At 42.3% G+C, this 12,814-nt stretch overlaps 1 protein-coding gene across 2 annotated transcripts in view; it reads left to right on the top strand.

The window, feature by feature from the left end:
• Positions 1-12,250: 12,250 nt before the first annotated feature.
• GNB4 (G protein subunit beta 4) overlaps positions 12,251-12,814 on the top strand; it is a 59,275-nt gene continuing 58,711 nt past the window's right edge. For both annotated transcript variants that reach the window (XM_025376889.1, XM_025376891.1), the window contains exon 1: positions 12,251-12,602. The gene's annotated coding sequence lies outside the window, so the exon portion shown is untranslated. The remainder of the gene's footprint in view (positions 12,603-12,814) is intronic.

Raw genomic sequence — 12,814 nt, forward strand, 5'->3', positions numbered from 1 at the left:
GAACTGTTTAATATTTTTAATTTTTAGTAGAGATGGAGTATCTCTATGTTGCCTAGGCAGGTCTTGATCCCCTGGCCTCAAGTGATCTTCCCTCCTCAGCCTCCCAAAACATTGGGATTATAGATGTGAGTCACAGCCCCCAGCCCCAAGGTTAACTTTGGAACCCCTTGGCCTAGAGGAGGGGTCCATTGCGTTGGTTAGGGGGCTTAGAATTTTATTTTTGGTTTACAAAGGTATACAATATATTTGATATACATATATATTGTGAAATGGTTACCACAATCAAGTTAATTAACACATCAATTGTTTGTCATAGTTACCCACCCGCTTCTTTTTAATAAGAACATTGAAGATCTATTCCTTTAGCAAATATTGAGTATATAATACAATATTGGCCACGGGCTTTGAGTCTGCCTTTCTGACAAGTTTTGTGGAGTGCTCTGAGTAGCAGGGTTATTTGACTATTAGGAAAGACAACAGTTTGAGGTAACAATAATTTAGGAGACTCTATCAAGGGCTGAAAGAGACCATGAAGGTAACTAGCATTGGCCCAGGAAGGACTGCCTGATTCTCCAGCAATTTTGCTTATGGAAATCTGCATTTTCTTGGTCTGGATAGTCAGCTGCAGCTCCTCACTGGTTTGTAATAGCATACTATCTTCCTAAGAGGGAATATGATGGAGTAAATACATCACAAGTTTTAGGATCCAACACGTGGATACAAATCTTAGTGCTCTTGGGCAAGATCTTTTAACCTCTTCAGTTACTTCATCTGTTGGGTGAATAAAATAAAGTCTTCCATACAGGGCTACTGAGAAGATTACACAAGCACTTGGCAGAGTGCCTGACTCATAATAAATGCAAAGGTCTAGAGTTGTTATCTTTACTATTATTAATATATACATTGGTCATTTCCCTCTCATGGAAACAATGACAAATTTATTTCAGAAAGTTGTTCTTAAACAATATGCGAAATACCTTCTGTTTGGGGAGACAAGATAGTAAATTTCCCAACACATGCTGGATGGTCCTTTTTCTTTTCAATGTCTTATTTCTGAAAGACGTAGTAGGGGAGGGGCAGACTCAGAGAGAAGTGTGTTGACTTACTGATTCTCAGGAGCTTTGTTTCGAGTGACTGCAGACATTGCTTCCTAACCCAGTGAATGTACAGACCACTGATACAACTCCCTCCAGTAATTGAACCCCAAACAAACAATACTATTCTTCCACTTTCTTTTCTTAGCTAAACACCTTTGACATATACTGATTATTTAAACCTTCCTAGACTTTCAGTTCTGTCTTTCTTTTTTCCTTCATTAGCTCTTGTTTACTTCCTTCTGTCTTTGTTGCTTTTTGCTATTCACAAATGGGGTTGGGTTGGGTGGTAAGAATCTTTTTACTTAAAATGATTTTGCGATAACTCCAAATATGAGAGAACAGGAAAGTGAACCAATAATTTTTTTTTTTTTTTTTTTGAGACAGTTTCACTCTGTTACCCAGGCTGGAATGCAGTGGTGTGATCTTGGCTCACTGCAACCTCTGCCTCCTGGGTTCAAGTGATTCTCCTGTCTCAGCCTCCCGAGTAGCTGGGATTACAGGGGTGCACCACCCCACCCAGCTAATTTTGTATTTTTAGTAGAGACAGGGTTTCACCATGTTGGCCAGGCTGGTCTCCAACTTCTGACCTCAAGTGATCTGCCTGCCTTGGCTTCCCAAAGTGCTGGGATTAATTATCATTAGTTATTTCCATGCCCGGCCAACCAATTATTTTTAATAGATTTAAAAAAAGAAATTTGGAAAAGTATGCTACTTCTCTGAAGTCACACAGCTCATAAATGACAGAGGCAAGATACGAACTTAAGTTTTTCTAACCTCATAGCTCATGTTCTTTCAAGTATGCCATGCTTATTGTCAAATCTGGGAGATAAAACAAGCACACAGACTAATATAATTCAAGCTAAAGTGGGTTATAGTGACTTAAGTACTCAAAGGGAAATCCCAGCACCTCTTCTCAGAATTAGGAAGAGCCAAGTTTCAGTGGAAAATACCACAGAGATAAAGCTAGAAAGGACAGGTTGGGGCCAGATTATAGAAGGTTATGCCAGGTGAGCATGAACATATAATTCAGTAAACAACTGGAAACTGTTGTAAGTGCTTAGCCAACAAGTGACTTAATCAGAGCTAAATTTTAGGAAAATGGATTCAACAATAGTATGTTCGATGGATTAGGGCAGGGAAAAGCAGAAAGCTCTATTTGGTGCCATGAAGGATACACAGATCAATCAACCTTGTGTTCTACATGTAAGATTCTCATTACACAGTAACTTTTTACACACAAAGAAAACTTCAATGAAAGGTAGAATTTAATAAATGTCATTGAAATATACAAAATGTCTTCGTAGTTGAAGGTTGAGGTGGCAAAAACAATCTGTTTTTAGTTAGTGTAGAAGGATAGATTTGTTAGGCAGTCATTGTCGACATGAAAATTTTGAAAAGCTAGGTCTGATTTCATGGACATTTAAACTTTCTTGAAATTTATATTTCAGCTCATATGTAGACCCAAACAATTAGCTCACCATCTCTCCAACCTAGGAATTCCTTCCAAATACTAATGCCTAAAATCATTTTTAAAAATTATATATTAGGATTTCCAGTGGCAGGGTCTGGAGAAGGGGCGACAGTTGCCATGTCCAGCCGCTAAGGTGGCAAGAAGGCCCTGAAACAGCCCAAGACGCAGGCCAAGGAGATGGACTAGGAAGATAAGGCTTTCAAGCAGAAACAAAAAGAGAAGCAGAAGAAACTCGAGGAGCTAAAAGTGAAGGCCACGGAGAAGGGGCCCTTGGACAAGGTGGAATTAAGAAATCTGACAAAAAGTAAGCTGTTCCTTGTGCCTGAGGTGACCATTGATTTCATTCGTATTTAAACATCAGTATTCCCTGCCATAATGTCTTTTGCCACCTATAGCTGGAATGAAGTGTTGTCTTGGAGCCTGTTGTATATTTAAGAATAAACTTTTGTAAAAATAAAAAATAAAAGGTAAAAATTATATATTACTATAGAAGATCTTGGCGGCCTTGCCTCTAGTCCCAGCTATTTGGGAGGAGGATTGCTTGAGTCCAGGAATTTGAGTCCAGTGTGGGCAACATAGAGAGACTCTATCTTAGAAAAAAAAAAAAAAAGGAATTATTTAGGTATGCAAAAAGGCAAAGTTAAGAGTAAGAATTTGGTTTTTAAAATAAAAGAAAAAGAAGCAAATCTACAGTAAGTTTTATTTTTAGAGCTGCTGCTTTATCAACTAAACCAAGATGAAACACTTATTCATAAGATGACAAAATTTTTTTCTTCTTAAATTCATTTCTGAGTTAATACATATCTGACTCATTGTCACCAAAGAGGAACCTTCTTGCAGAGACTTGTGCAGCTGCCCTAGGGTCAGTCTCTACAGAAAATATACTTACCTTCATGCAGTGCTAATAGTGTAAATGTTAGTTGAAATCTGATTTCGATTATAAATAAGCTTTTTTTTTTTTTTTTTAGACGGAGTCTCACTCTGTCGCCCAGGCTGGAGTGCAGTGGTGCCATCTCGGCTCACTGCAAGCTCCACCTCCCGGGTTCATGCCATTCTCCTGCCTCAGCCTCCTGAGTGGCTGGGACTACAGGCGCCCACCACCGTGCCAGGCTAATTTTTTGTATTTTTAGTAGAGACGGGGTTTCACTGTGTTAGCCAGGATGGTCTCGATCTCCTGACCTCGTGATCCGCCCACCTCGGCCTCTCAAAGTGCTGGGATTACAGGCGTGAGCCACTGTGCCCGGCCATTATAAATAAGATTTTATAAAAATTGACAAATAGACTAGAATTGTCTTTGCAAAAGTGAGATTTTTAACAATGAGGTTTCTGGTTTCTTGAGAAAATACAAACTCCCTAACACAGACTCATTTGCAATGAGAACGTCCATGAAACTCTCAGAAAGTAAGATGGAGCAGTGCAAATATCTGTAACAAGCAATAATGCCACAATGCAGAAAAACCAGGATTAATGTCATTCTGATTCAAAGCTTTTAAGCTTGGAAATCCATCTGACAGAAAGGATAAGAACTCAAGTTTATTTCAATTGAAGCAAAACAGGAAGAACAATAAGTAGCTAATCCTGATCATGGGAAAAGGGGGGAAAAGATTAGCTGAGCAAATGATGTTTCCTGATTGAATGAATTGGTGAAGTCTCTGGGATTCGGGTTAAATGTTGGGGCAAATTGGGTGAAGATGGGGTGGTTAAATTCACCTACCTAATTTTTGTTTATGAGATCCAACTGGAAAGATAGAGAAACTTCTGAGGCATTCATTTACTGGAGACTCTGCTCTGATTTATTTAGCAGGAAATACAATATTCACAATGAAACCTAAACAAAAGCAGTTGTGGAGCTGTTGGAAGGTAGACTTCTGATAGCAGGAATAGGAACACACCCAAGCATCAGGTCAGAAAGTTCTGGCTCCATGTCAGTGTCACCATTTACCAGCTGTGGGATTCAATATAGGAGAGTCTCAGGGGTGGCAGTGTTGCTGAAGCATTCTGGAGTTTCATTTGCACAGCAAGCACACTCTTTCCTTAGGCTGTCTAGCTACTGTGGTAGCTTGGAGGACTTGAAGATGGGGGGTTGGGAAGAGTAGGGAGGACCTGATCTCCCCATGCCTACCCCTGGCACTGCCTCAAGACCTTGAGCAAGATGCTCAATTCTCTGAGCCTAAATCTCCCATTTGCACAACAGGAATAATAATATCCCCTTACAAATCTGTTGCGTATAGTAAATGAGGTTAATTAATGTGAAGTGCTGCCTCCTAAATGCTCCATAAATGTATGTTAAATGTAAAAGATATCAAAGGGGAAATACTACAGTAGGAAATTTGTTTAAAAGCAGATTGTTTCTGTTAAAAAATTCTCAATTCTGCCCTGTTCCTAGATGAGTTTTGGTATCTATTTTCAGATATAGTTAGCCTTCCATATCTTCTGCATCCTTAGATTGAATCAACCTCGGATCAAAAATATTTGAAAAAAAATTAAAAATAATAATAGAACAATAAAAAGAATATAAAAAGTTAAAAATACAGCCTAATAACTATTTATACAGCATTTATATTGTATTAGGTATTATAAGTAATTTAGAGATGCTTTAAAGTATACTGAGTGTGGCTGAGGCAGGAGAATTGCTTGAACCTGGGAGGCGGAGGTTGCAGTGAGCTGAGATCAAGCCACTGCACTCCAGCTTGGGTGACAGAGCAAGACTCCGTCTCAAAAAAAAAAAAAAAAAAAAAAAAGAGAACTAAAATGATAGCACAAGGAAACATGAAGCTGTAAAGGTAGCTCAGTGCTCAAAAGTTAACCACCTCAAAGTGAAGGAAAATTGTAAAAACCGTCACAAGTTGGCCGGGCGCGGTGGCTCAAGCCTGTAATCCCAGCACTTTGGGAGGCCGAGGCGGGTGGATCACGAGGTCAGGAGATCGAGACTATCCTGGCTAACATGGTGAAACCCCGTCTCTACTAAAAATACAAAAAATTAGCCGGGCACGGTGGCGGGCGCCTGTAGTCCCAGCTACTTGGGAGGCTGAGGCGGGAGAATGGCGTGAACCCGGGAGGCGGAGCTTGCAGTGAGCCGAGATCACGCCACTGCACTCCAGCCTGGGAGACACAGTGAGACTCCGTCTCAAAAAAAAAAACAAAAAAAAAAACCGTCACAAGTCTTAGAACTCACGCCCTACTTCCACCCCAGGTTGACTATCTCACCTGCCAGGAAAAGATTTCACTCCTAATGTTGAACCAAGCATTTTGTTAGCCTGACTCTATTTGTTCTTAAATAGATATGAGGACACTTTTTATCTGAGAGCGCATTAACTACTTACAGAAGAATGAATGAATGGAGCTCCCAGAGATTGTCCCTTAGAGCTCTGCATTCATTTGCTCACTCATTAATTGAAGAAAATTGGTGGGTACATGTGCTGTGTTAAGACTGTGGACTGTGGCTAGAATGTGATGAGAAATGAGTGAGACCCCAGGAGAGAGAGTTTGGCATAAAATAGTCATTCAATTATAAACCTCTGAATCATACAAAGTACTGTATTACATTCTAGGCACTATAAAATGAGCATAATTATACAAAGGGGAAAACCATGTAGAATGTAACTTTAATACATCATACACTCTACCTGAACTGAATTTGCTATCATTAACAATTTCACGGCCGGGCGCGGTGGCTCAAGCCTGTAATCCCAGCACTTTGGGAGGCCGAGATGGGCGGATCACGAGGTCGGGAGATCGAGACCATCCTGGCTAACCCGGTGAAACCCCGTCTCTACTAAGAAATACAAAAAATAGCCGGGCGAGGTGGCAGCGCCTGTAGTCCCAGCTACTCGGGAGGCTGAGGCCGGAGAATGGCGTGAACCCGGGAGGCGGAGCTTGCAGTGAGCTGAGATCCGGCCACTGCACTCCAGCCTGGGCGACAGCGCGAGACTCCGTCTCAAAAAAAAAAAAAAAAAACAATTTCACTTGACTTTCTTAGAATTTAAACGGGCTTTTGAAAACATGATTTGGATATCCAGGTCCATTTAGAGAAAATGGCTAAGGAAGTCTGAATTCATGAATCCTTTTTCTCTTAAATATTCCTTGGGGTAAGAAGACGCATTCAAAATCATTCTCTTGACCTTAGAGTTTTGTTCTAAAGAGCAGGTTCTTTAATTTTTTTGTTTGTTTATGATACTGAGATTGGCATTTCTACCAACAACAAACATGTTTAGAGTAAGAGTCGGTCCGCGGGGCTCCTTTTCATCTTTTCTTACCTCCTAAATAGAGTCTGAAGTCTGGGCTATGTGGCTTGGTATCAGTTCAAAGCAATTGTTTCCCTCAAAAACTATTTGCCAAATGGATAAACCAACTGTGGTACTTCCATACCATGGAATGCTGCACAGCAATAAGAAAGAACCAAAGTGTTATGCTAAGTGAGAAAAGACAGTCTCAAAAGGTCACATACTGTATGGTTCCATTTATATGATAATCTCAGAAAGACAGAACTCTAGGGTCAGAGGACAAATCAATGATTGCCAAGAGTCATGGTAGGGAAGAGAGGTGACTATAATTAAGGCTGTAAACGGTTAAGTATGAGGGAGATTTGAGGAGTGATGGAACTGTTCTGATTGTAATGATAGTTACATGAATCTGTACATGTGTTCAAAATCATAGAACTGTACACTAAAAGAAAAAAGATCCATTTTACATTATAATTTTTAAAAGCAAAGCAAAGCCAAAACAAATTTGTAAGGAAAACAAGATGTTTTCCATTGTTTGTAATATCTAACAGAACATATAAGCATAAATGAAATCAGTGCAGTATGGGAGGAAGGAATGGAAAGACAGAATCTTAGATTGTTGGATGCTCATAGATTATTAATCCAGGGTTAGCAAACGTGCTTGTGGCAGATTATATTTCTGAAGATAGCTGCAATGATATGTGCCATTCAACACGTTCCTCTAGATAAGTCCGTCCAGCCTAGGGAACATGGTGAAACCCCGTCACTACAAAAATACAAAAAAAATTAGCCGTATGTGGTGGCACACACCTGTAATCCCAGCTACTGAGGAGGCTCAAGAATCACCTGAGGTTGCAATGAGCCGAGATTGCGCCACTGCACTCCAGCCTCAGTGATGGAGCCAGACCCTGTCTAAAAAAAAAAGGTCTATGTCCCTATCACATGAATTTGTGACTGCCTAGACCAAGTGAGGATGGTGGAAGCAACACTATGGGATTGCTGAGGCTAAGTCATAAAAACGCTATGCACTTCCTCCTTGTTCTCTTGGAACACTTGCTCTTAGAACCCAGCCACTCTAATGTGAGGAATTCCATGTAGGCCGTGGAAAGACCTATGTGAAAAGGAACTGAAGTTTCTGCCTACACACCTGGCTGATCTTCCAGCCAGCAGCCAGCACCAACTTGCCAGCCATGTGAGAGAGCTGTCTTAATAAGAGTCAAACTATCTGAGGCTGCATGGAACAGAGAACATGTCTGCCAAGCCCTGCCCACATTGGAAATTCATGAGCAAATTAAATAATTGTTGCTGTCCTAATCCACTAAGTTTGGTGACTTGTATAGAGCAATAGATAACTAATATGTCATCTCAAGACTCATGTTTTTACTCACTTAACAGAAACAGATCAGAGTTCCTTTTGAAAATGTGGTGTTCAGAAGAGTTCTTGGGATGGAATGAAGCTTAGAGGGCAAGAGTCCATGATTGATTAGTGAAGTCATCCCCGGACATAGTCTGAGAGATGGCACCGATGTTGTCTATTTGTCAATTGTATTAGAATTCAGCACCTTCATTTTATATAATTAAGACAGAATGCAGGCAGGGTAAGATCTGCTTAAGATCACATAGATATTTAGTACCAGAGCCAAAACCTCTAAATGAAGTCTTCTGATGTACAGTTTTGTGTTTTTTCACTTTGCCATGTCCCTTTCCAGGGACCTGAATTCTCTGATTTCCCTGAATTCCCTGATTCCAGGGACCTGAATGACAGGACACAGAGCAGCAGATATATGCCTGCATACTTCTACTTCCCTCTCCCATGCCTGTGACAGACATCATTGACACTCTCCTAAGGTCACTGGGATGCACTTGGATGACAGATTCCAAATTGCCATGATTGATGAGAACCTGAGTGGAAATATACAAAAGCTATAACTGATTTGTATCACGAGTGTCAGAGGAGTACAGCAAAGGTGACTCAAAGTACAAACTGTACTTTGGTATGGAAAATGCACTGTGTGTGAGCAAGAGGGAATGCTTTAGGCATGACTATTCTGTATCAAGGATGCCTGTCTGAAACCACACAGACCGACTGACTTCTCAGAATCTACTAGGGAATTGCTTCTCATGTCCTTGGGGAACTGTGCTATAGATCCTGTTAGATAATTTCCATTTAATATTTTATTACTTATTTTGTTGTAGGTGAAAGAAAATCTGTTACTGTAGTTATGATGTTGTATGTATATAATTTGGCTTCATTTCAGACACAATAGAATTGGAATGCATACAACACATACAGGGCAGTGCTGAAATGTTGGACACTTTAGTGGCTCTGTTCTTCACGGTGTTCTTGGCATCGTCTGAGAGCAAGGTAGGCTCAGAAAAAAAAAATAGACCATTTCTAGGGTAAAACTTAAAAGCAGGATATGCAAACCTATGGCACTATGGACTACAGCGTAGCTCACTGAGTACAGCATTCAGACTCACCCAGTGTAGGACCAAGAGCAGAGCTTCTCTAAACTTGATCACAGTGAAGCAAAACACCCTGCAAAAGCAACTGTAACTAAACTCCTAGAAAAACAATGATCACTTTCTCCCCTCCTACCATTCTGACTAGTGTATGGGATGGGGTGAGGTGGGGTTATTTGCATAAAAAAAGTAGCCAAGTGCATTCACTTATTTGTTTGTGGAGTACCTAGTAAGTGCAAGGTGCTCTGTTAAACACTATGGGGGAACACAAAGATGAAATGGACAAGGATTTTGTCTTCAAAGGTTCTCTAGCAGGGACCCCACCATGCTCTCTTAATAGAGTAGGATTTGAGAACATGGGCCTAATGAGTCAGAAATCTAATTATCAACCGGTGGCACCCCAACAAGAGATCATGGGGCTTAATCCTTAGAAGTAGGATACATCTCTACAATTGTCTACACAAACCAGCAGGCATCAGAAATGTTAACAGCATGCCCCTTCACCTTTCTCTCTACCTCCCTTCCCTTTCTCTCTCTTTCATTATTCATGGATTTCATTATCATTGGAAAAATTGTGAATTGCTGGATCACTTAGATGCATTACTATCCTCTTATGAAACTATTCCTGATGATGAAATTCTTTTAATCAGCCCCACTTTCAGATTTTCATATAGGCTTGTCCTTTAACAAGTAAGTTTTTTTTTTTTTCCAGAAAAATATGCAGCAGGTGTGGCAAAACAGAAATACAATATTCTTGGAAGTAGATTTGTTTGGATAATAATTAAACTTTCCTTTTTCTGTACTTGGACTTTCTTCTTCTAGTAATTTCTTTGTCTACATTAAATTTTCAAGAAGGTTGACGTTATCATTCTTTTAAACTCTTCAAAAGACAGTCAAATTCTTGTTACATCTTTTCAGGTTTTTTATCTTTAGGAGCTGTTCATTTATATTTCCCCTAATCTTTTCTGGAATAGACTATCTCATTGCTTCCCACTGGGTTTTCCTAAATACCAGCAACTTGTTTTTCAACAAATAATCTTAACCCAACAACCACCTCTCAAAGCTTTATAACATCTGGTAAATGCTAGTGCACGGGAACAAGGCGGAAAAGAATCTAAAGAAAGAATATGGGGCCGGGATCGGTGGCTCATGCCTGTAATCCCAACAGTTTGGGAGGCCAAAGCGGGCAGATCACCTGAGGTCAGCAGATTGAGACCAGCCTGGTCAACATGGTGAAATCCCGTCTCTAATAAAAATACAAAAAATCAGCCGGGTATGGTGGCTTGCGCCTGTAATCCCAGTTACTTGGGAGGCTGAGACACAAGAATCGCTTGAATCCGGAAGGTGGAAGTTGCAGTGAGCTGACATCACACCACTGCACTCCAGCCTGGGTGACAGAGTGACTCTGTCTCAAAAGAAAGAAACTGCACTCCAGTCTGGGTGACAGAGTGGCTCTGTCTCGACAGAGAGAGAGAGAGGGAGGGAGGGAGGAAGGGGGGGGAGAGAGAGAGAGAGAGACAGAGAGAGAGAGAGAAAGGAAGGAAGGAAGGAAGGAAAAGAAAGAGGGTTTTGGAGTAGATCCAATCTGATGTAATGCAAGGCTCTGCCAGTACCTTGGTGACTCTGATAAATTAATCTTACCAGGGCATCAGTTTGCTTATCTGTAAAATGGGGATAAAATTCACACTTCAAGGTAATTATGAGGATTAAGTACAGTATAAGAAAGCAGAGAGCATGGTCCATAATAGCCACTCTTTTAACAATTTCCCTTTGCTTCCTCCTAGAAACGACAATGATAAAGCTCAGGATTTAATCATTAAAACATAAATAGTTACAGATGCAAAACACTCATGTCCCAACTAGCTCTTCTGACACTTTGATATGCAGAATATTTGGCATTTTTCCTCTTTCTTCTTAATGGAAAAGTGCTCTTAATATTAGTAAAAATGAAAATTTTGGGGGGAAAATGATTCACAGTTTCTTTATCTCTGGATAAAGAAAATAGAAACAGCTGTTTCTATTTTTGTCACGGCCTGGCTTTTATACAAACCGGTCACGTTTTCTCCACAGTCACAAACAGGGTGTGCTTATCATGGCATCACCTCTTTCAAGGGACTAATAGATTTATTCCAGGTGATAGTGAGAAGCAGCTAGAAAAGGAGGATTGGAAGGCTGCGGGGGTGTTAAAGTTATCTGATGATACTGTTCGAACCTTTCTCCGGCACAGAAACTCCACAAAGAACTCCTCTGCAGTTTTCGCTACCCAGGGCTGTTTCTTTAAATTGTTTGACGTCAGAGAAGGAATGCTATAGCAACAGTCTGTCAAACTGGAATTAACTCCGAAGAAAAATGGGGGTGGGGAGAGGAAAAATGCTCCCAGGCGGTACTGACTTTAGAGGAAGCAAATTGGATAGATGCATTTATTTTATGACATTTTAAACATAAAACACCCAGATAAATGTGAGAAAGAAAAAAAAAAAACTCGATTGAGATGCATGTGGTGTTTAACTCATGCAGAGAAGAGCGACTTGGCAGGGATATCTGGAAGGCCTTCCAGTTTTATCAACGACAATAGGAACAATAACTTCCAAGTATTTGGAGGCAGGCTTAGTGCAAACATTACTTCATTTAATATGCTTAGCACCTTTATCAGGCAGGTATCACTATCCTTATTTTGGCGATGACGAAACTTAAGCCCGAGACGGTACACGGTCCTACAACTAGTGATGGTAGAGCGGAGAATGCAACGCAAGGTTGTGCGACTCTGGGCTTCAGTTTACTTTCTGACATTTAGAATTCCAGAATGGGAAACCTAAACGGGACCTTTGGGGTCTTCTAGCTCTGCCCTTCGATCCTGCTCACCAGCAAACTGGCGCCTGTCAGAGCCGAAAAGGAAACTGGCCACGCCACTTAGACGGGCGCTACTTAGCAGCGTGCCCCAGCGCCGCACCAACAAGAAAACGAAACTGCCCGGGAAGGAATGTTTTTCTTCTCCTTCGGGCAGGAAACGAGAGAGAAAATAGGAAGCAGAAGCTGCGCGCGGCTCCCGCTCCCTTCGCCCCCCGCCCGGGCTGCGCGCGCTCCGAGGGTCTGCGCGCCCCCGGCACGTCCCCGCCGGGCCCGCGCGCCTCGTGCCTCGTGCCTCGCGCCTCCAGCCACGTCCCCGCCCTGGCTCCGGCGCGCCGCGGAGTTGGCTGCTGGGCGGTGCGGGACTGGGTGTGGCCGGCGGTTCTGGTTTCGGCGGTGCGCTGGGCTGCGCTCTCCCCGCGGGCTCCGCGCTCCAGGAGCTGCTGTGCGCTCAGCGGACCCCGGCAGCGCGCGGTCGACGCGGGCCCGAGCTCCCTCCAGGTAGGCGGCGAGCTCGCGAGCGGCGGCTCGTTGGTGTGCCCGGCGAAGCGATCCCGGGCTTCTCGCAGAGACGTGGGGCGCCGCGAGCCACTCCTGCAAAACGGGGCCCGGGTGACGGTGCGGGGCGGGATGGGTCCCTCCTGGCTCCGGGACTGAGGGCTCGGGCGGCGGACGGTGCCCGGGAGGGACGGGGAGGGCGCGCCTGGGTCGCG

This window comes from Theropithecus gelada, chromosome 2 (assembly GCF_003255815.1).
Source record: "Theropithecus gelada isolate Dixy chromosome 2, Tgel_1.0, whole genome shotgun sequence".
Lineage (NCBI taxonomy): Eukaryota > Metazoa > Chordata > Mammalia > Primates > Cercopithecidae > Theropithecus > Theropithecus gelada.